Consider the following 21,734-nt stretch of genomic DNA (forward strand, 5'->3'; position numbering starts at 1 on the left):
CTCGGCGCCTCCGGGGCCTCACGGGTGTTTTGGATACCCCCGGGATGGTCTGTCTGCAGGAAGGAGGCTGGGGAGGACCGCAGGTGAGGGCTGTCCTGGGTGTGCACACCTTTGGGGCCCAGTGCACACTGGGGGTGGGGCACCGTCAAGGGGAGGGGAGTCCCGCTAGACTCGGGATGCGCTGCGGCTCTGAGAGCTGAAGTGGGTGTGATGCGGCCACCTGTGGCCAGTCCCCGAAGTTACTCTTCTCGTCCAGTACCTTGCACCCAGCGTTTGCATCTGCCTGGCCTAATGTTCAACCAGAAGCTCTTTGGGACTTCCCTGGCTGTCCAGTGGTTGGGACTCTGCACTTCCACTGCTGGGGACATGCAGATCAAGGACCATGCAGGACCATGCAGATAGGACCAGGGTTCGATCCCTGGTCAAGGAACTAAGATCCCACAAGCTGTGTGACACAGCCAAATAAACAAACAAAAACCCCAAAGAAGCTCTTTTTTTTCTTTGCTCATGTTTGATGCTGGGGCCTGAGGACGATTCTGGAAGAAGCGTCCTAAGAACATGTACTGAGTGCTCAGTGCCAGGAGCAAACAAGTCAGTATCCAGCCTCATCTGCAGAGATGGAGCTGTCCCTCTGACCCCATCACAGATGAGGGGATGGAGGCAGGAAGAGGTTAAGACGTGTGGTCTGTCCACTGGTGGCGGGGTGGGGGGGGGCTGCCCACTGCCCATGGCTGGCTCCCAGCCCCTCCTCAGGGCCCTGCCTCCTCTGGGGCCAGGCCTGTTGGGCTGGAGGCCGCTTTCTGGAAATCCACTTAGCACTGACCTCGTCTTTGTCCTCCTTGGAGCTAATCTGCTAATCCTGCAGCCCCAGTGGCCCCTCTTCTGTCCTAACCCAGTTTCCCTGCAGGTCCTCCGCCCCAGCTGGCAGCCATGCTGGTGGGGGGGCAGGTCCAGTGACTGGGGGTAGGTAGGGTGGGACCCTCAATCCCAGGGAGGATTTGGGCATTAGGAGTTCAGGCTGAGATTTCAACTCTGCCTCTCCCTCACTTACCTGTCACCTCTGTGGCCCCGTTCCCATGTAAAGGAGATCAGTTCTGAGCGAACCATCCCTACTACGAAATCACCATTCAGCTGTCTCCCTTCAAGCCTCATCCATTCCACTCACAGTAGTGTCTGCTTTCCCCAGACCTGAGCTTGAATCTCGATTCTGCCTTTTTTTTTTTGTGCCACATCACGAAGCCAGGATTGAACCCTGGCCCTGACAGTGAAAGGGCCAAGTCCTGACCACTGGGTGGTGGTGGTTTAGTCGCTTTTTCGTGTCCGACTCTTGTGACCCCATGGACTGTAGCCCACCAGGCTCTTCTGTCTGTGAGATTTTCCAGGCAAGGATATTGGAGTGGGTTGCCATTTCTTCCTCCAGGGGATCTTCCCCACCCAGGGATCAAACCCGGGTCTCCTGCACGGCAGGCAGATTCTTTACTGACTGAGCTACCAGGGAAGCCCCCTGACCGCTGGGCCTCCAGGGAATTCCCATGGCTCTGCCTTACTGAGCTTCAACTTCCTCACCTGCAGAATGAGGGTGGTGGTCCCTCTGCTGCGGGCAAGGTTCGGGCTTGGCCAGACAGGCAGTGTAAGTGCCTTGCAAGAGGCCGGTGCTCAGCAAGCATCGGGAGTCGAGCTCCGGGATCCTCCTTTCCAGGGTCCCACAGTGATGCTGGGGACATGGAGGCGAGAGAGACCCCAGCCCGTGAGCCCACGAGGAATGCCACACCCACGGCTCTGCACAAAGGGCGCTGGGGACAGACCTCCCCGAGACTTGGGACAGGTGGGGAGGAAGTGTGTGAAACCTGCAGGGTGCAAGTACTCTGGTGAGGTCAAGATAAACATTAAAAGGAAAATCAAGAGTTGAAATGGACCCTGAAGTCCCACAGCGCTATGGGAAATGGGCTGCCTTAGTGGGTGCCCCGCTCTCACTGCAATGGAGGGCTCCCAGGACTTCACAGCTGGAATACAGCCAGATGTTGCCTCTCCCAACAACACAGTCTTCCCGCTGTTCCCTGCCTGAAGGCACCAAGGACCGGGAGCCCCAACTCTGCGGTTCTTATGGCAGGCCTGGACCAGCTCTATTCCCAACTTGCTGTGGGGTCTTTGGAAGTTTCTTAACCTCTCTGTGTCTCACCTACAAAATGGAAAGGATAATGGTCCTTTCCTCACAAGGCTGTGCAGGGATTAAACGAGCTGGTGAAGTGAGATTTTAACCATCTGCAAGGCTCTGCGCTCTGAGCCCTGATACCTCTTAGGGAGGAATCAGGGGCTTCTGGGGACCATCTGACTACCCGCATCAGTGACTGAGTGTACTTTTGGCATGCCTGACGTGGGTCTGCACCCAGACCACAGTGGATGCTGTGTATAACTGCCTGGGGGACTTTCTGGTAGAGCTTGGGGCACTGTGGGGCTGAGTGAGGGGTGGTCAGCGGAGACTGAGTTCTCAGAGGAGGCAAGGGCTGAGAGGGACCACATGTGAAAGACAGCACCCCAGGGATGGTCTGGGCCAAGACTCCCCCGGCAGAAAGGATAGCAAGTGCAAGGGCCCTGCGGTGGGTGGACCCTGCCCTGTGGGAAGAACTGCAGGCAGATGTCAGGCTGTGGCAGTCAGGCTGTGGCAGTGAGGCGGGCGGGGAGGGAGGCTGGAGAAGGGAGGCTGTGCCGGGTCAGGTGGCAGGGGAGCGCCCTGCAGGATTCTGCAGAGAAAGACGGGTGCTCATTCTTGCCTTTCGGGATCCCGGGGCCCAGGGGTCCAGGTGTTGTGGGTGGGTGGATGGTAGGAGGGCATCCTCTCAGGGAGTGGAGGCAGGATCAGGGTCTGCGAGGAGAGGCTGGGCATTTGGCTGGGCTGCGGGTCCATGGACTGGTGTGGGGGACACGGTGGGGAGAGTGAGGTCCCCAGGAGATCCTCAGCCCGGTTCCATGCCCACCTTTCCTTCCCCACTCTGTGCTGGGTCTCCGTAAGTCACCACTGGTGGAGCCTGAGCTCTCTAGGAAGGACTGGTCCAGAAGGGGACCTCCTCACCAGTTCCCCAGGGGGCACCTTAAGATCTCCTGGGGGTCCCAGCCCACTGCATGCATTAGGGGCAGCCTGGAGGCCTCGAGCCCCGGTCTGACCCCAAGCCTCTGTCTGACCCCAAGCCTGGGGCGGGGTGACTGCTTTTCCGTGCCCCGTCTTCACGGCAACCGTCCTGTGAGCGTGGGGCTCAGTCCCAACTGACACAGGGGAAAGTCCATGACTCCAGAAATTTCCTGAAAGCCTGGGACGCCGGACTCCATCTCTCCGCCTCGGCTTCACCTCGGGGTCGAGTCGCCCTCCGCCCCGCAACCGCCCCGTCGTCCAGCCTCAGCCGGCTTGCGAGGGAGACGCGACAAGGCTCAGAGCCCACGGCCACGCCCCTTCTCGCCCGGGCGGGGCCCCGGGGCCCGCGTGCGCGCGCCCGCGGGTGCCCCTGGGTGGGGAGCGTTCCCATTGGGCCGCGCCGCCCATGTGACCCGGAGGGCCGGGCCTCGCGCTCCCGGAGCGGGGCCGCGCCTGCGCGCGCCGGGTCCTCGTGCACGCGCACGCGCGCCCCGAGCCCTCCGCCGTGGAGCCGGCACCCGGACCGCCAGGTCAGTCTCCTCGTGCCCGCCCGGGCGGGGGCGCGCGCGGTGAGGGAGCGCGGTGCGGGCGCGCGGGCCGGGGGGCGGGCCGCCTCTTGGGGGGCCGGGACCCCGCGCCCGGCGGCCCCGGCGGCGCGTGCGGGCCCGGCGCCTGCCACGTGCAGCTCTCAGCCCGGGGTGGGGTGGGGGGCAGGCTCGGGACGCCGCCTGCCGCTTCCCCCGCGTGGCCGGCGGTGGACGCCCGGGTTGGGAGGCTTGATCTCTGCTCCCGATCCTGGGGGCGGGAGGCCCTCATCCGGAGTCCCTGTGTCCCAAGCAGCCCCGGGGATCGCGTGCCGCCCCCCACCCCCTTGCTCAGTTCGCTCCTCCGCACAGTTTGGGGGCACTTGGTCTCTAACGCCCCTGCCCGCCACAAACCCCACAGGGCTTGTCGGCCCAGCTGATGGCACCCAGGTTGAGCTCCAGGTCCCGGAGAACCATGCGAGCCCCGACTCACACTGGGCGGGCGCTGGTAGCCCAGCGGCGGTTCATCTGTCCAAGCAGTACCCCAGCTTAGAGCAGGTCCCAGCCTTGGCCAGACTGCTGGGGGACACGCTCCTGTGTTCTCCAGGGCAGCTAGCTGGTGGCCGGTGGAGTTGGGGTGGGTGGCATGTCAGCTCCGTGACCGCAGTGCGGCTGTCGCCCTGGGCCTGGCCTTACCTGGGTGGAGCGTGGTGACCCCACAGGCTGGACCCTGATCACAGGTCTGAGGGTGAGTAGGGTCCAGGCCAGAGGTCAGTGTGCTGGGCACTCTGGCCCTGGCTGGTGGGGAGGTACTGTGCCTCCCCTCCTGGCTGGCGGGCTCTGTGGTCAGCCCAGCAGGTGGTGGTGAGTGCCTGGGAGCTTAGCATCAGTGGTGTGTAGACTCCAGTGGGTCCTTGGTCCCAGGCTGGAGCCGTGTGGTGCTGTGGGCCAGAGAGGGTGTCAGTGGACACAGGGGTACCTGTGGCCTTGCCCGGACGGGGACCCCCCTCTGCAGCTCTATGTGGGCACCTTGCCTCAGTGACTCCTCAGATCCACCCATGAGGTTATTAACCCCACTTCTCAGATGAAGCTAAGGACTGGAGAGGTAGAGTCATGTCCAGCCCCTCACCAGAGTCTTGGTTTTCCCCCTGGTGAAGTGGGTGCTGGTGGCCCTAACCGACAGACTGCTGTGTGGAGTAAAGGGGGCCGGAGGTGGGCTTGGGGGTCTCTCCACAGCCACCCAGGCCTCCCTCACTGCAAGTATTCAAGAAGAGAGAATGCCCCCCACTTCCCCTCGGGTAACTGGCCTCTGCCAACAGCCCCGTAGAGCTTGCCACGCAGTCTGTGCCAGGCGCGGTGCTGGACTGAGGGGTGGGTAATGGTGCGTCCCGCTTCAGGCCGGTCTGGGTGGTGGTCCTCGGTGAAGCCACAAGGTGGCGTTCCCGTCTCACAGAGGCACCAACTTTGAGCGCCTACTGTGTGCCGGGCCCTGATAAAAGTGCCTACTGTGTGCTGGGCCCTGATAAGCTGTTATCAGGGCAGTCCTGGCCCTGGCACCATGGAGCTGGCGGTCAGATGGCAGTGCCCACACCTGCAGGTGGCGACTGTGCCAGGAAGAAGTGGTGCCGGGCTGGGGGCTGGTGAGGGGCAGAGGGCAGCCTTAGGAGGGGCTGGCGGGCTGTCCTGTCTGGGGCATGGTGGACCTCCAAGCCCGCCCCAGGTCCCCCGCCTCACCATTCGCTTCTCTCAGTTGGGAGAGTGATACCAAGTGGCCGATGGGGCTGTGTATGCCCATGACGCCCACGTCCAGGGGCCGCGCTCTGGGCACTGAGGACCAGGGGACATGTGTGGCCCTGCTGTCACACACCCGACCTTCAGGGTTGGGTGTTTGGGCGGGTGGTTGGGTGGGTTGCTGGGTTGGCTGGAGGGCGCAGGGCTTTGCCTCTCCACCCTGCTGTTTTCCTGGCCAGGACGCCAGGCCCGGGGACCCTCTGAAGGCTGGAGGGAATGAGGACAGGTCCATTTCTGTGGAACAAGACTCTGTCCACGTCCCCAGGGCCAGAGCGTCTCCTGTCGCTGGGACTCCGGGGGGCAGGGGAGGTGGCTCCCTTCCAGGTAAGGAAGCCGAGCCTCGGAGAAGGTGGTTACTGGGTGTGTCGGTGCCTGCTGAGTGCCAGGCCCCTTCTGTCCATTCTGGTCTGTCCCCCAGCAATGGGAGTTGTTTTCCACCCGCCCTGCAGTGAGAGGCCAACGTTCATTGAGGCTCCTCACTTCCCGAGGTAACAGGGGCTCCAGGCAGTCGTAGCTCAAGCAGGTGACCGCCTCTGTACAACGCCACTCTGACCTGGTGCCGCGAGTCTCCCCAGGTGGCTAGAAACGGTTCCTGTCGGGAATCTGGAAGGGCTGTCCAGGCCAGGGGTGGGTGGAAGTCACAGCCAGGCCCAGGACTCGTCACAGTGACCCCTCTGCTGCCTGGCTGCCCTGGTCCGGCCTGGCGTGGGGTCTGTCCCCTCCCTGGCCTCTGTTAGGAGTGCGAGTCCCCTGCCGGCCCTCATAAGGCAGGTGGTGTGTACACTGGACGTGAGCACCGAGCCGCGAGTGCCCGAGGCCTCAGCGTGCAGGGAGGCGGCTTGAGCCTTGCAGAGACCAGAGCGCTCATCTCTAGAAGGTGGTGATCCTCCAGGATGACTGGATGGGGGTTCTGCTGTCCTCGGCCATTGCAGCGTTTGGGAGGCACGTTAGGAGAAACTCGTCCAGCAGTTAGACCTGAGCCCCATGTGGCTCCTCCAGCTGTCCCCACTTCTTGGGCCTCTGAGTCACGAACCCACTCTTTTTCCTGGGTCTTCCCGGACACTGCCTTTATTGTGCACTTACTGTGTGCCTGGCTGGAGCTTGGCTGAGTCCTGGATGAATCCAGGGGTGGGTGCCATCGCCCTGGGTTTCCATCCTGTACCCGCAGATGAGGGCCCGGGATCAGATCTGAGGTTGTCGACAGGGGCGGCGCCCCCAGATGCTTGGTGTTCTGTGTGTGCACCCCCATGTCCCCCAGGCAGGAAGCAGCATGGCTGACGCGGGTAGTGGAAGGTTGGGGCTGTATTGTGCCCTGGTTCCGTTTCCTGACTCAGATTCAGGGAAGGGGCGGTGGGAGCCGTGGAGTGTTCTAGAGCAGGGTGGTGGGATGGTCTCTGGTGCAAGGCAGGGAGCTGATGTGCTTGGCCAGGACGTTGATGCATGCGGCTGTGGGTCTTCCCGGCACCCAGACCTGCCTGACCGGAGCCCCCTTGGTTGATAACAGGGCATTAACTGTCTGGCTCTGAGCCAACTTTTCTCCTCTGGGGTCTCAGTTCTCCTCCTGCGGAAGGGGGACTCTGACCTGCTGTCACCAGCTCCTCCATCCCTCCAGCTCTTCCTGGGAGTGGCCTGAGCCTGTTCCCATGGCCTCACTTGCCGCAAAGACCCCGAAGCCGGGGCTGGCCCAGCTGGAGGAGGCGGGCGGCCCTGCCCTGTCCCCTTCCCGTGGGACTGGTGCTCCCGGCCGCTCTCCTGGCCCCGGGGCCCCTCCTGTGACTCAGGCTTCCTGGAAGAGGCGCGGGAGGGCCAGAAGGATTCCCCGCCACACCACCCGGTGCTCCCCCAGCGACCGCTGCCCGCCTGTCACCGCCCACGGCCACCTGCGGTGGCTTTACCTGCTGCCTGCCCTGTGCCCGCCCCCAGCGGTGCGCCTTTCTGCTGCGCCTGCTGGCATCCCCGGGTATTGTCTGCTGAAGCCAGGGCGGCCCTCCTCCCTTGCCTAGACCGTGCCCTGCCAAGCCAAACATTTCCTCCGCTTTCATCTCCCCACGGGGTCAGCTGCTGGGCCTTCTCCTGGCCTTCACTTCTCTCTGGCTGGCTGCCCACTGGCGCATCTGCTGGGAATTGCCACGAGGAGCTCAGGGGGTGCCCGAGGGTGCCTGGGACTTCCCACCAAGACCTCGCTGTCCCCTCCACACGGCCCTAGGGAGCCCAGAGCCATGGCCCCAGCTCTGCCAGGCTTCTGGGTGACCCTGGGCTAGCCCCTGCCCTTTCTGGGCCTCAGTTTTCTTGTCTAGAGAATGGGAAGCTTGGAGTAGACCCTGGACCCCACCGCAGACTGCATGGGGGTCAGGACAAAGCTGTTGGCCTTGGCAGTTTAGCCGGAGCCACCTGAGCCAAACGACCTGCTTGCAAGTGTGCGTCTGCCCCATGTGACCGCCCGGCAGACTAGCCCTTTAAGACTCCAAGGCTGCAGCCTGGGGAGGGGCCATTCGGGGGGCCTCCGTTCGCCTGTCAAGTTGTGCTTTAGGCCTGACCCTGTGCAGGGTGTGGGCAGAGAGGGCTTGGGGTCCTACCTTGACGGTACTGCCCGCCCCAGGAGCTCACGTCGGGGCTGAAGCATCACCTTAACTGTGCTCCAAGTTAGTGTTCAGCACAGACTCAGTGGTGCTCCTTATGATGGGGCCCCTCATGAAAAGTCAGACAGCCCAGGAGGTTCATAACTGCTTTGGGCCGGGCTGCTGGGCCTGTGCTGGATTACACAGGAACAGGCTGCTGAATAACGTGCAGATATTCACTTGAAATCTCCCTCGCCACCGACTGCGGACCTCTCTCCTGGTGGCACCCGGGGGCCTGTGTCCTGGGCTTGGACGAACCCTTTCATGAATTAGCACCCCCGTGATAGCCTCTTCTCCCCAGGTGCGTCCCTCTTGCCATCACCACCAGCTTGGCTGCTGTGTAGTGGGGTAGGGGGTGCAGGCTACAGGACCCCTACTCACTCCTGCCTTCATGTGCCCCTCGAGGGGCTCCCAGGCCTGCACTGGCCCCGTGGGGGATGGGACAGGGCACAGAGAGGTGGTCCTGACCCTGGGAGGGGCCACGGGTGGACAGGAGGACCTTCAGGGGATAGCTGTCACCTTCCTGGAGTGTGTGTCTCGGGCTTCAAGGTTGTGGGGGGACGGGAAATCAGGGAGGCCTTCGGAGAGGAGGTGGTGTCCCACCTGGGCTTGAAAGATGTGGCCATCACCGTGGCTGGAGGGGAGCCGGGTGCGGATGGCTCCCCGGGGCTCAGGGCCTGAGTTTAGGGCACCTCCTCAGTGGCCGTTGTGAGGCTGCCCTGGGCCGAAGGTACTGGTCCAGGCACGGCCTCCATCCATCCTCTCGGTCAGCTGGGTGGCAGTGGCTGTTGCTGCACTGTCTCCCAGGACCAAGGACCCTGGTCTGGGGGGCCAGATGTGCTGTCACCCGTGCCCCCGGGGCCGGGGCTGTGACGTCCTTGTCGAGGGGTCTGGAGCCGGACTGTCGTCCCCGGTTTACAGATGCGTGCTGAGGTGGGGGCTGACCCCCCTCCGCCCAGCCACTGACTCATCGCGCCCTGGGAGACCCTCTCCTCTCTGGCCTCGGTGTCCCCTGCCTCTGAGATGGGGCGGTGGGGCCCTGCCTCTGTGGGCGGGCAGGCCTGATAAGGAAGGGCTGTAGTGGGCCGGAGGCCCTGCTTCTGGTCCGCCGGTGGGACCTCAGTCTCCCGCTCTGTAGGTGGAGGTGCACATGTCGGGAGGTGTCAAAAGGGATATTGGGAGGCGGGGGGCAGAAGGTGCTCTGATGAGGGCACAGCCCTCCCCTCCTCCATGGCCCCGGGGCTGGCCTGTTCCCACGCTCGCGGGCAGCCCGCAGGAAGCCATCTGGAGGCCTTGTTTACCCCTCCCCCCGGCTTCCCTGGCAGGAAGTCACTGGAAGGGCCGTCCCGAGGGGCCCCCAGGCCTGTGAGGACAGCCAGTGGCTGGGGGTCCCCGGGTGGAGTGTGGGGGGCAGGGAGCGCAGAGGATGGAGCTGGGCAGAGCCTGCGGGGTGTGTGGGCTGGTTGCAGACTGAGCCACTGTGTCCAGCTGTCTGTCCACATTGTCAGCCACCCCTGTCCCCCACCTGAGGTCCAGTGTGGCCACAGCCCACGAAGTCACGGTCTCCAGACACGCACGGGGCCACTGCGGCTTCTGCCCTGGGTGGGTGTGTGGTCAGGGGAGGTGGGGGTCCAGGGAGCTGGAGGAGGAGCCCCTAACCCAGAGGGAGACACTCAGTGCCAGGTGAGGGTCAGGGAGGAGGTGGCTAAGGGGGGCGGGGAGAGGGCTGCAGGCAGGAGTGGCCAGAAGGGGACTAGGGCCAAGGGGAGGTAGGAGACGGGGAGAGCGCCTCCCGGGGTCTGGGGGCGTGGATGGTGAGGGTAGGGGTGATTGTGCCTCGCTGACCCTTTCTCTCTCCCCTCACCGCCCCTCCAGCCTTCCCCAGGGCCCCCATGAGACAGCCCCCCGCCCCAGATCAGCCTGCAGGTCTGGACACGGGTGGGGCAGAATCGGGGCCTGGGCTCCCACTGCTTGGGACATGTCCGGCCGCCCCGGCCTTTGCCGTGGCCCCGATGCCCACTGACTGGCCCGAGTGTGGCTGGCCGGGCCCCGGCCCTGTTCCCACGGACACTGCCAGCCGGGCCTGCCCGGCTCTAGGACAGACGCTGACCCCTCGCGTCCTGTGTTCTTGGCTGCATCGCTCCTGTTTTCAGAAGGACCCTGGTGGACTCAGAGTCAGACAGCCCTGTCTGGCCAGCCCTGGGGAGGCCAGGGAGCACCCCCGCCGGGTCTCCTGCTCTCCTCCCGCCCCTCTTCCTCATCTCCCGCCTGGTGCTCCCCTGTTCCTCCCCCTCACCCCCCCTCCCAGTGAAAGGCTCTGGCCCCGGGTCCTTGTGGGCACAGGCTCCCAGAGAGGGGGCTGGGGTTTCAGGGCCTGGGTGAGCGTGTCGTGCCCTGCCCCCACTCTCCACCCCGAGGAAGTGAGCGTGAGAACTGGGACTTCGGACAGATCTGGGATGCAGGACCCACTGCCGGGAGGCGTGTCCACCAGCCAGCCCTGGGCCAGGACGGATGGTCCAGGGGCATCCATGGGCTGAGGACAGGCAGCCGCGGGCCTGGCCCAGGAGGGTCCCTGACCCTTCTTTCCGAGCACCTACTTCATGCCAGGCCTTCTAGTCTGTGACCCAGCCTTGCAGCTGCCCTGGGGATATGGGTACCTCCCAGAGGTGGAGTGCGGCTGACACAGGCCTGAGCAGTGCTGGCCTCGCCCCGCTGCCTTGTAATGAGAACACGGGAGGGGGAGGAGGGATGCTCTTTTTAAGAAACGTAGGCGGCACTCACGTCCAGGAGTGGGGGAGGTGGCAGAGGCCGAGGCTGGGTTCTCCGGTGCTTGTTGAGATGATTTTGAAATAGGAGAAGCCTTGAGGGGTGCTGGGGAACACTGAGCCGAGAGCCTGGAGCCTGGGAGGCTGGCCCCGGGCCCCAGACCATGTCTTCCTCGGTGCCGTGTGCTGTGATGGCCTGTGAAACAGGGCTCCACGCCCCTGTCCTTTGGTGAGGGGCCTGGGTGGAAGCTGGGTCAGAGATGGGGGCTTCCCAGTGTGTTGGGGGTCTAGCTGGGGCAGGGGCTCCTCAGCAGCTGAGGCCTCTCCTCTTGTCTTGCCGTTGCTAGGGCTGTGATCTGGGGGTGCCTGGCCCCCACGTCACCCCCTGGCTGCTGTGTGAGGAGCTGAGCTTTGCTCCCCGAGAGTGCCCTTGGGTCCACAGCACAGCCAGGGCACCCATGGGAGCTCAGCGAGAGCTTGTGAGCAGGTGAGCGGGCTTCCAAGGAGGCGGGACTTGCAGAGGCGCAGGAGGGCCAGGAGGGAGTCCTGGGGAGGTGGCACCTGAAGGCAGAGGCCTGGTGGGGGTGCAGGATGGCACGAGGCCAGACTGCTCCTGGCAGAGGGCACCGTGGGTGCAGAGAGCCAGTAGCAGGGCCCGGGGGCGCGGTTCAGTAATAGCAGGAGGGCAGCTGAGATGGGCTACCCTGAGGGCTCAGCCGGTAAAGAATTCACCTGCAGTGCAGGAGACACAGGAGACGTGGGTCAATCCCTGGTTCGGGAAGATCCCCTGGAGAAGGGAATGCAACCACTCCAGTATTCTTGCCTGGAGAATCCCATGGACAGAGGAGGCTGGTGGGCTATAATCCGTGGACTGCAGAGAGTCGCCTCCATGCAGCACACAGGTGAGGCTGGAGAAGAGGAGGAAGGAAACGGCGGGGGCCTTCCTTCCAGCCGTAAGCAGGCCGTGTTTCCTTCTGCATGATTCGGCCGAGGAGGACGGACTGATTCAGCGTTCAACACGTAGGAAGTGGGGGTGGTGTGGGGGCCCTGGGATCCCAGCGGGGGACTGGATCTGGGTAGATGCTCCCCAGATTCCTGTCACTCCAGGTGGCCTCAGTTACCTGGGCCCAGGTGCTGCCTGCTTACTGCCCGCGGCGGTCCTCTCGCCCCCGACCAGGGATTCTGGGGAGTTTCCATTGCCTCACCCTCACCTCGCGCTTGACTCTGTGACATGCCTGGATCTGGGATTGCAGAGATACCCACCATCCCTCTGGCGATTCAGAGGGCCAGTGCCCCCCTCAAGTCTGCCCGCCCTGGGGACCCTGCCCTTGCCTTGAGGCCTTTGCTCAGGCCGTGCCCTCCGCCCAGAGGCCCACCCTTGTTCACCCGGTTGAACCTCCTAAGGCAAAGGGGGCACGGCGTGTCCTTCTGTGACTTTTGGGTGCTGTCCAGCTTTCTCGGGACGTCTGTACCTGCCCTGGATGTGGGGGAGTCGCCTGGATGTGCCACTTTGTCTGGTGGCCTCGCTGGGCGATGGTGGCGTTGCCCTGTCAAACACTGCCCGTCTCTCCCCTCCTTTCTGATTTTAGCACTTGGAATCGAGGAATTCTCCTCTGAACCAGCACTGCCTCCCACCAGTTCCATCACAGATGGAATAGACCTTAGACCAGTGGTCACTACTTGTGTGACAGTTATGTTTTTAACTTCTAAAAAGACTTTGACCGACCTTCCCCTTCCTTGAAGGCCAGCCCTGTCCTGCCTGGAACCCTGGAGGCCCCTTCCCTCCCACCCAGCTGCTGGGGCCTCTGTCCCCCTGGACCTGCCCGGTGACTGGGTAGCCTGGTGGGCCTGGGAAGGAGCTGGCCAGGCGTTGCCACGGGTGGCCCCGTGTCACCTGGACCCTCCCGTGCAGCCCTACTCCCTGGTAACGCGCTCAATCCCTGTGGGTGAAGGGAGACCAGACCTGAAAATGACCTAGGTGTCCTCTGTCCACACTGCCGACGTCACTCAGCGTCCTGACAGTGTGTGTGAGCCTGGGAGGCGTTATCCGGAGTGAAGGGACCCTGATGTGAAGGACCACACGTGATTTACTCCGTTTGTGTAAAACGTCCAGAACAGGCAAATCCATCGAGACAGAGAGCAGATTCACCGCTGCCAAGGCCTGGGGCAGGGGGATGGGCAGTGACTGATGACAGGCGTGGGGTACCTTTAGGGTGTGATGGAAATGTTCTGGAATTGGTGGTGGTGATGACTACACAACACTGTGAATGTACTAAAAAAAACACCGAAGCGTGCACTTTCAGATAGCTAAAAGGGGGAACATCACGTTAGGTGAATTTTATCTCCATTAAAAAAAAAAAATTTAAACAGCTCCCCTGCCCTACACAGGCTGGCTTGAGCAGGCTCACAGTTAGTCTGCCAAATAGGATTAACCCGGCTCTGGCCCAGGGCTCCAGCAGGCAGGGGCTCCGTCCGCTCTTGCAGGAGAAAGTGAAGCAGCACCTGCTTGCTGTCGGGACGCGGGGCCCAGCGGGTGCGGGACCACAGGTAGGTGTCCTCCTCCCCCAGTCTGCGTGGAGAGAGGCCTGATGGCCTCGGGGCAGGTCGATGCCTGCACACAAAGGCCCGCTCCCCTGCTCCGGGACCCCTGTCCCCCCGTGGCGTGGGGCCTGTGTTCTCTGAGATCTGTCGTTGGTGCCTCCGCTGCTTTGATCCCAGAGCCCAGGCGGCAGGGTGCCCCAGGGGCCTGGGCACAGAGCCGGGCACTTGGGCAGCCCCCGTTGTGCCCTGCAACCCAGGTCCCTGCAGGGGCTCAGCATCGCCGAGGGGTCAGATGGAGCAAAGAGGGCACCCGCTTGGTGGTCTCTGGAGTGTGCTCCCTGCCTGCTCTGCCCCTGCACATATTTTTCTTTTCACATCGGCCTTGCTGGGTCTGGCGAGGAGGGGCTGCCTGGCACTCACACCCATCTGGCCCTGGGCATTTTTACTGAATTGAAGTCTAATTGATTTACTGTGTTGTGCTAATTTCTCCTGTGCAGCCAAGTGGCTCTTACACATATGGATATATTCTTTTTCATGAAAAGCAAAAGTGTTATTGTTCGGTCATGTCCGACTCCTTGTGACCCTGTGGACTGTAGTCTGCAAGGCTCCTCTGTCCGTGGAAGTCTCTAGGCCAGAATACTGGAGTGGGTAGCCATTCCCTTCTCCAGGGGATCGTCCCAACCCAGGGGTCGAAGCTGGGTCTCTTACATTGGAGGCAGGTCCTTCGCCCACTGAGCCACAAGGGAAGCCTGCCACATCGTATTCTCTTTCATGTTCTCTGCTTCGTGGTTTATCACAGGATATTGGTGGAGCTCCCTGCTCTGCAGCAGGACCTGCTTGTCTGACTCTGGGCGTCTGTGCCCGGCGTGGAGACGGTGTTGCCTGAGGCCTCCTGGGCTCCAAGGTTCTGACTGGCAGCTGTCCCCTCCGAGTGCTGGCCTGGCTCTCTGGAGGAGGCCCGCGGGCCGCTGCTTCCTTCTGACCGTGGGAATAGCTGGCATGATGCTGCCAGGTGGAGACAAGTCCCTGGGCCCTGGGGGCCACCCTCAGACCAGCTCCCTTGGCCTCTGCCCCCAGCCCCTCCCAGACGCTGTGGGGCTGTGCCGTGCGGTCCAGGGAGAGGGGCTGAAGTCAGCCGCTGGGCAGGGAGGGGCGGGGCGGCTGGGGCTGCCCGCTGGCCCGCAGCCATGCCCAGAGCACCTCAAGGGAGCCGGGGCCCAGTGCAGACCCCAGGCTGGAAGGCACCTCAGCCCCACAGGAGGCTCAGGCCGCGGAGAGGAGGGTTTCCCGTGGGTCCTCTGTCCCCACGGGTACCTGCTCCCTCCCCGGGAACTGGGGAGGTGCCTGAACTGGGGGTGTAGGCGCCCAGGTCTTGATGCCCAGCTGCCCTGGATGCACGGTGCCAGCCTCTGCTACCTTCTGTCTGGGGAAGCTGCGCTGTTGGGGTTGGTGGGGCTGGGGTGTGCCAAGCTCCCCGTGGCTGGGGCCTTTCTGATGCCCGCTCGGTCTGGGCATCCGGTCTCGGCCGTTCTCGTGGCAGGGAACGCCTGCATCCAGGAGCTAATCCTGCCACCCTCAGGTCACTGTCGTCCTGGCATGGCCCAGGTGGGGACACGGGGGGAGGGGAGGAGTACGTGCTCGGCCCTTGCCCTTGCTGCAGTGACTGCCAGCGTGGCCCGCCCGCTGCACTCCTCCAAGCCTTGCCTGGAGTCTTCATTGTCCGTTCTTACAGACAGGGCTCAAAGAGATGCTCTCAGACACACAGGTGAGCGGTGGGGGGCGTGGGGGGACCAGGCCGGGAGACTCTCGGACCCTTGCGGCTGGGGCCCTCCTCCGGCCTCGCCTGCTATTGCCGAGGTGGGTTCTGGGAGGTGCCTTGTTGCTAGTGCCTGGCTTCAGAGATATTCTGGAAATGCGCTGCTGACTGCCCCCAATCAGATTGCCTTGTGTGTAGAGAAATGAGGGCTCTGAGACACCCTGCGGGAAGAAGTCCCCTCAAGTATCCAAGGAACCCACTGGGGGAGTCAGGACCCTGAACGTGGACCCTCCCGGGGATCCCGGAGTCCCGTCAGAGCCCCCGTGGGCGCCCAGCGCAGTGCGAGCATCTGGGGACTCAGGCAAGGCTGCTTGGGAGGGGAGCATCCTTCCAGGCCCAGGAGAACAGCCAGCAGCAGCTCCATGCGGGATGAGCTTCCAAGGAACCCGTTTCACCCATGAACAAACTGAGGCACAGCGAAGCTGAGGGGTGTGCCCAGTGGCACACAGCTCACAGTGGGGGAGCCAGGATGGGACCTGGGGCAGGCTCCCGAGCTCGTGCTCTGCTGGACGGGCAGGCTCTGTGGACAGAAGCCTGGCTCTGGGGTGATGAGAGGGAACCGTCCCCTTCCCCTCGGCCCATGGAGAACCTGCCTGGCCTGGGGGTTCGAGTGAGGCTGCACCTCAAAGTCTCACGTCCTCTCTGGGCCCCAGGTTCCCACTGGTCAGACGATCATTGGTTATGGGGGTGGTGGTGACCCGCATGAGGCAGGCAGAGCCCCAGGCTGGAGGCTGTGTGTGATAAGGGGCAGTGCTGCGTTTCCGTGGGTGTGCCCGGGTGGGCAGGGGGTGCCTGTGTGGGAGCAGGAGGTTCCTGCCACAGTCAAGGCCTCCCCTGGGCACTAGGGTTGGAGCTGCTGGAGAGTGGAGAGCAGAGCCCCCGTGTGCTGCGGGCAGTTGTGGTTCTTTGTGTGGCCAAGGGCCCAGCACAGGGATTCGTGGCCGAGAAGGCCTGGAACCGCCCGATGGGACCAACTTGACCCTGACATGCTGATGATGCCAATGGGCTTTTTGAAAGGGGGCAGCGTGGGGTCCCCCGGCAGGACCCCCGCCCCAGGTAGAGGCCGTGTGTCACAGGGCTGGGACCCGCCTCGGCCGCCCCTCTTGCGCTGGCTCTTTGGGGGCCCTGGGGGACTGTGTCTCACTGCCAGGCCGGCCCAGAAATAGCCATGACCTTCTGCACCCAGCTTGGCAGCGCCTGGGCTGAGAGGCCTACGTGCGCCCGGCCGAGTCCTTGCAGGGCGGCTGGACTGGTTATTTTGGACGTGGCCTCCCGAGGCCAGGTCAGTGCTCTTTCCCGCGGTTCCTGCAGGCCCCTCTGACGTGCGTCCACCAGGGCTTTGGCCAGTGGCCCCGGCCACCTCCGCGATCTCGCGCCCCCTTCCTGCCCGCCTGACCCCCAGCGGCCTTGCGCTCCGGGCACAGGGCGGGGGTGGGGTGGGGGGACTGGGTAGGCTCCAGGAGCCTTGTCACTTGGACGCGATGTCACCCGGACATCTGCGGAGGCTGGGCCTCAGTCTCCCCTCTGGGGCCTGTTTGGAGGAGAAAATGCACAGAAGTGCCCACCGTGGGCTGGCCGGGAGTGCTGGCTCAGCCCATCAGAGCTGCCCTGCGAGGCCTGAGCCTCGGTTTCCTCATCCAGGTGATGGGGGGCCGGGTGTCTTCCAGTGCCAGTTTGGGGATGGACGTGGGGAGGGCCCGGCGACAAGGGCCCTGTGAGGGGCCAGTACGTGGAGGGGGCCTCCGGCCTTCTCCCCTTCCATGGGGTTGGACCCTGGGCCCAGGGTTGGGATGTGCATGGGAGGTAAGAGGAGGGGTGAGCTGGGCGGTGGCTGAGGGTGGCCTGGGGGCTCTGGGGGTCCCGTGGACCTGGGCTCAGCTGGGCTACAGTCTCCTGTCTTGTGACCCAGGCAGGGGGTCCTGCTCTGGCCAGGCTCATGCGTGTGGGGCTGGACAGAAGTGGCCATCACACTCTGATGCTCCAAGGTCCACTTGCCCCTGGGCCCCCAAGTTCCCTGGCACCCTGACGCCAGGGTCCTGCAGGAGGAGGCCCAGCTCAGCTCCCCACCTCCCTGGTGGGTGTAGAGGGCTCGGGTGGGCACAGGGGACTGGTGACCCTGCCTGAGCGTGCTGGGGGGCCGACCCTGCTCCCCCTTGGGGTCGGGGTGCTCTGGAGTGGCAGGAGAGGGTGCCTGCCAGGTGCCCCTCTCCTCTGCTCAGGCTCTCCTGCCCACCTTCAGGGACCCTGTCCCCTTGTTGTCCCCAGGAGCTAGCCACAGCCACTTCCCCACGGAGAGGGGCTGGGGCCATCGCCCAGCTTGACCAGGATCCATCCGGTAAGGTGGGCTTCGCTGGAACCCACCTATCGTGTGTGCACCCCACCCCTGCCCAGCAGGCCACATGACCGCTCTGTGGGCACTTAGGGAGTGCAGTTCTGTTTTCTCATCCTGTGCCTTGCTGCTGGCTCAGAAGGCCCAGAGAGGGGAGGAGATGGGCCCAGGGCACCCAGCGGCCAGGGGAGGAGGACTTCCAAGCCCTGGGCACTCGTGCAGGCCTTGTCCCCTTGCCAACTGAGGACCCCTGTGGGGTCTCCAGTTGATCCTGGCGGGCGAGGGTTTGGCGGGCAGCCTCCTCTTGGGCAATGAGGACTGTTAGGCCACATGGACCGTCTGTGAGGCCCCGGCTCCCAACCCTCTTCTCTGAGACCCCAGCGTGGGAGCCCGGGTCCCTCTGCCTGTTGAGGGTCCTGGCGATGTGCACATGAAACAGGAGGGGCTGGGGCTCTGCCTGGGGAGTGCTCAGCTCTCGGGAGGCCAGGATCAGGGGCCTCCTCGGGGCCTCTGTGTTCCTGGCAGGGGCTTGAGCTGGCGGGGGGCGGTGGGGGGGGGGCAGGTTCAAGGGCCTCTCAGCAGCCGTTAGCGTCAAGTGGATCTGTGAAACTCTGTGCCCTTCCCGGAGGCCAGGCCCATTCTGGGCATTGGCCTTTAGGGGCCTTGGAGATGGAGTGGCATAGTGCCAGGAGTCAGTGCCAGCCCCACGGGGCCCAGGAAGAGCGTGCCAGGGGCTGTGGGTGCAGGTCTAACTCTGAGCATGGGGCAGGCTTGAAGTTCTGTTCCTCCTGTCTAGAATCCCAGCGTGATGGGCCCTGCATCCCAGATAACCAGATCCCCGCCCCGCCCTGGGGCTGGGGGCTCTCCAAGCAGAGAGCCTGGGGGCCTGGCAGGACCTACAGAACACCGTTCCCAGCCGCCCGGGTCAGCCCAGCTGCCTGTGTGAATACAGTGCCAGGGTCCCAAGGGGGTGGGAGGCCTGGGCTCAGAATGGTGGACACCCCATGTCTGTGTGGGGGACCCTGGCAGCGTCAGGCCAGAGGGCTGGGGGGTTGCTGAAGAGGGCTTCGGGGGTTGACTGAGGCCCTGGGTAGTCACGATGGGCTGAATCTGGGTGACAGGCCGTTGGGGAAGGGCCTCCGTCTGGGGTGGCGGCCGGGAGGGACCAGCGGGGACCTAGCGATGGGGCAGGGAGGGGGAGGTTATGGGCGGCTGGATGCGTGGCAGAGGGTAGGAGCTGCCCCCATTGCGCGCCGGGTGGCGTGTAAGCAGGGCATGGCCCCCCTCTGCCCCCAAGAAGTACAGGCCTGGGGGCTGGGTGAGCCTGAAATACATACCCCACCCAGCCCTGTAGGTTTCACCCCTCCCGATGTCACCATGACTGGGGCAACATCCTGGTGGGGGAGGGGCGAGTGACCCTGACCCTGGGAAGCAGGAACAGCCCTTCCCCCATGGGCGGGGGTTCCCACTTCCTTAGTGCTTTTGTGGGCCCCGGCTTCCAGGCCTGGGTGGGTGGGCTAAACTGCCTGTTAGCTTTCTTCCCCACTTCCTTGTGGAGGAAACAGGACAAGAGGAGGAACTGAGCAGTGAGCTCAGAGCGGGGCTCTGGGCAAACCTGGCTGCCCCCTTGAGTAGGCTGGGGGCTTCCTGGGGGACTTCTTAGGTGGGGGGCAGACTGCAGAGGGCTGGGCTGTTTCTCTGGAGGTGCAGTGAGCTCCCCTCTGCAAGGAAAGGGCCCCGGGAGCCCCTTTCCAGCCCACAGTAGGCAGTGGGGAGATAGGCCAGAGACCTGGGGAGCCCCCAGGCTGTGTCTCGGAGCGCCCACCCTGCCAGCCGCAGGCCCGGGGTGGGCCTCTGACCCCTCCCCGCCGGCTCTGCTGCCGCCCACCTGCCCCGCCTGTCCCCTTCAGCTCTGACTGCCAGCGGTTACAGGGCCCTGGGGACTGTCCTGCCCCCAGTGGGCCCCAGAGCCCGGCCCACGGGGGAGGGGCTCTCCTGCCCTCTTCCCGAGACCGGGGTGCCCGCTGTGACCTCCAACTTGTGTCCTGGCCACCTCCCACCCGCCGCCCCGCTCGGCCACCGGGACTGCCCTGGGAGCCCGGGTCCTTCCGGGGCTGCCCCTGCCTGAGCCCCCGCCTCCTGGGCTGGCGGGCGGTCCCAGGGCCTTTGACGTGGGGAGGGCGGGGAGGGCGGGAGGCCAGGCCGGGTATAAAGCTGGGCTGGGGGCGCGGCCTCTGCAGGCCTGCAGGACTCAGGACGCGGGACAGTGAGTGAGTGTCTGTGGGCTCCCGGCAGGCTCAGGTGGGTGGGGACTGGGATGGGGACACTGTGGGGCAGAGCCCAAGAGAGCACGGGGCCCTGGGGTCCCCAGGCCTTCTTGCTCATGCTTGTGGCTCAGCTGGGAGCCTCAGTGGTTTCCTCTGTCAAATGGGGCGAGGGGGCCTTCTCCTTCCTGAGCCGAAACTGGACACTCTCCTTCCAGGCTCTGTGATACTGCTGTGCTCCTTGGGCCTCTGGGATGGGGGATCCCTGCCTCAGTGGCACAGGGCGAGGGTGACCGGGACCGCTGGTCACACAGTCGGCGGTGGGACAGGGTTGCAGTGCAGAGCAGGGCCCTAGGGCCAGCAGGGGGCTGTCCAGCCTGGTTCTTCTGCCCCTTGGATAGTGACCGAGACCCCCTGCAGCCATGTCCTCTCTTGTTAGACGAGGGTCACGACACAGTGACCACATGGATGGTCACGTGTCACCATGCTGGGGAGTGAAAGGAGGTGGTAGTCCTTGCCAGCCGGGGGGTCACCTAGTCAGCAGGTGCCCTAGGGGGTGCTCTGGGGCTGGCGACAGCCTGACCCATGCACATCTGTGGTTGGTATGGCTATTAATGTAGATTGGGACTCTGAGCCTTACAGTGACCAGCTGGGCCTCGTCCAGCCCCCTTGTACCAAACGGATCAGGGAGGCGGAACCCCCAGCCAGGAAGTGAGGACCTCCTGGCCTTTGACTCCAGCTGTCTTAGGGCTTCGTCAGAAAGCAGGTTCTCGACAAGCGAGAACTACCATCATTCATGTTTATTGTTAACCAGTAGCAGCTTAGACTGTCAGCCATTATTATCTTGGGTTTTAGTAACCCCCTGAGGGATTGGTGCTAATTGTGTTGAGCCCGAGAGCTGCTGGGCTCTGAGTTGAGGACCTGGAGCTGGGAGGCTGACGCTGATGCTTGCTGCTGGGCCACTGTTGTGGCTGCACTGAAGGCCTTGTCTGCGTTAGCACGCCCCTGGGCCCGGGCTCCGAACCGTGAGGTTTCCATGACTCACTGGGGTGAAGAGAAGGAACCTGGGTCTCAGACAGCTCTGCTCTGCGTCTCCATCTGGCTCCATGTGGAACGGGGCACTCGGTCTTCCGCCTCAGGCGGGGGGTGTGCAGGCTGAGGGTGATGATGATGGCGGTGGTGGAAAGGTCCTGGAGTGGCAAGCAGAGAGACAGGACACACTCTTCTCGTGGGGTTCAGCGGGGTCTGATGCATCCCCTCTCGGGGACCCGTGCAGTGGGTGTGTGTCCTGAGTCTCTGCCCAAAGGCCACGTCTTCTGAGAGGCCTCGTGTTTACCCCCTTACCCCCCACCAGTGTCCTTTCTAACTCAGTCCATTGTCTGGTTGTGTGTCCTGTCACCAACCCCCACCCCACCTGGGGTCGTGGAGGTTTGCTCACCCCTGACCCCCAGTGCCCACCCCTGGAGAAGAGGGGGGAGTTGCTGGGGGGTGATGCTCCCCCGGCAGGAGCCAGGGGAGGGGCGGCTGGGCTGCTGGCTGGTGTGGTCCATGTGGGACCTGGTAGCCGGTGACAGGTGGCACTGTGAAAATGCCACATTCTAACCCTGCAGGTGACAGCCTGGGAAACTGAGGCACCGGGGAAGTGAGGTCTCTTTGCGGTGACCCCAGATTCAGCAATGCTGCCTGCACGGGGTTGGGGGGGCACTCCCAGCCCCCTGGGCAGCCACAGTATTATCCAGCCCATCTGTGCTGGGCAGTCAGGGAGGTGGCTTCTCAAGGTGGGAGCTGGGGTGCAGAGGGGTGGCCAGATGCCCCATCAGGGCGGGGCTGGGGCAGGAGAGGGCAGGGCAGGCTTTCTGCATCTACTGGTGACTTCTCCCCATGTGTCCCCCAGCTCAGCCCAGCATCCGGCAGTGGAGGAAGATGCTCAGTGAACATTTGTGAATCAGGTGAATGAAT

At 63.9% G+C, this 21,734-nt stretch overlaps 1 protein-coding gene across 4 annotated transcripts in view; it reads left to right on the forward strand.

The window, feature by feature from the left end:
• The first annotated feature begins 3,580 nt into the window (after positions 1-3,580).
• The window catches only part of PTP4A3 (protein tyrosine phosphatase 4A3), a 32,296-nt gene continuing 14,142 nt past the window's right edge, over positions 3,581-21,734 (forward strand). The window contains exon 1 of one of the 4 annotated variants that reach the window (XM_065903030.1): positions 3,581-3,657. The gene's annotated coding sequence lies outside the window, so the exon portion shown is untranslated. Of the gene's footprint in view, positions 3,658-15,003; positions 15,132-19,722; positions 19,782-21,669; positions 21,725-21,734 lie in introns of those variants that run through there. The other 3 variants (XM_065903028.1, XM_065903031.1, XM_065903029.1) reach the window with 3 other exon arrangements.

Source organism: Muntiacus reevesi, chromosome 12 (genome assembly GCF_963930625.1).
Source record: "Muntiacus reevesi chromosome 12, mMunRee1.1, whole genome shotgun sequence".
NCBI classification, from domain to species: domain Eukaryota; kingdom Metazoa; phylum Chordata; class Mammalia; order Artiodactyla; family Cervidae; genus Muntiacus; species Muntiacus reevesi.